The sequence below is a fragment of the Orycteropus afer genome, unplaced genomic scaffold, assembly GCF_000298275.1.
Source record: "Orycteropus afer afer isolate SDZICR_OR568_19922 unplaced genomic scaffold, OryAfe1.0 scaffold00115, whole genome shotgun sequence".
NCBI classification, from domain to species: Eukaryota; Metazoa; Chordata; class Mammalia; order Tubulidentata; family Orycteropodidae; genus Orycteropus; species Orycteropus afer.
In genome coordinates, this window is record NW_006921702.1 from 4871158 (window position 1) to 4872018 (window position 861).

Genomic DNA, 861 nt, shown 5'->3' on the forward strand with positions numbered 1-861 from the left:
AAAAAAAAAAAAAAAATGCCAAACTCACTGCCATTGAGTTGATTCTGACTCACATCAACCCCCATTGGGCTTCCAAGGCAGTAATTCTTTACAAAAGAAGATTGCCCCATCTTCCTTCTGTGGAGCAGCTGGTGAGTTTGAACTGCCAAACTTCTGGTTAGCTGTCAAATTCAAATGTGTACCTGGGAGAGAGTTGTTTAATAGGCGGGTGTGAACATGTCTATAATCTCCCTTTGCTCCAAGGTGGCTGTGTGGTCTTAAAAAGCCCTTGTCTATAATCTCATGGAGCAACACTCCTCAACAATCAAAGCTATGGAAAAATGACTGCTCAAAGAAAGCCAGCTACCAAGTAAGAGACTTCAATTCCATGTTTCACAAGACTTCAGGTTATTCAACTTATGACAAAATGTATATAGTTATACTGAAGTTCCCAAAGCTGGGGGGCTTCAGGAAGTTCTAAATGTATTCCTCACAAATGCCACTCGTCTACTATACTTCTTTTTAACTGATATGTAATAGTTCCTTAAAGTCTGTGGAGTAATTAAGTACATATGTTGCTCTTTACTCACCATATTAACTCAGTATCTCTATCTTAATGGACCATTTAAGAATCAATACTTGGTGAAGCACATAGTTCACTGTAATCACAGAATCAATCTTCAGTAATTCAAAACGTTGGCCCTGATGCGATGTACAGACTGATTAAGAGGGCAATGGTTTTTCATAGAGCAGTGTTTCTTATTTACTTTAGAAAAAGAAAAGGAGAGATTAAATGCACCACTCAAGAGACGGAGAGTTGCAGATTGGATAAGAAAACACAACCCATCCATATGCTGCCTACAAGAGACACATCTTAGAGAT

General features: G+C 38.6%; 1 protein-coding gene across 1 annotated transcript in view; it reads right to left on the reverse strand.

Annotated features, from left to right (window-relative positions):
* Positions 1–861, reverse strand: part of GRB10 (growth factor receptor bound protein 10) — a 323919-nt gene that overhangs the window by 182830 nt on the left and 140228 nt on the right. The window lies entirely within an intron of this gene.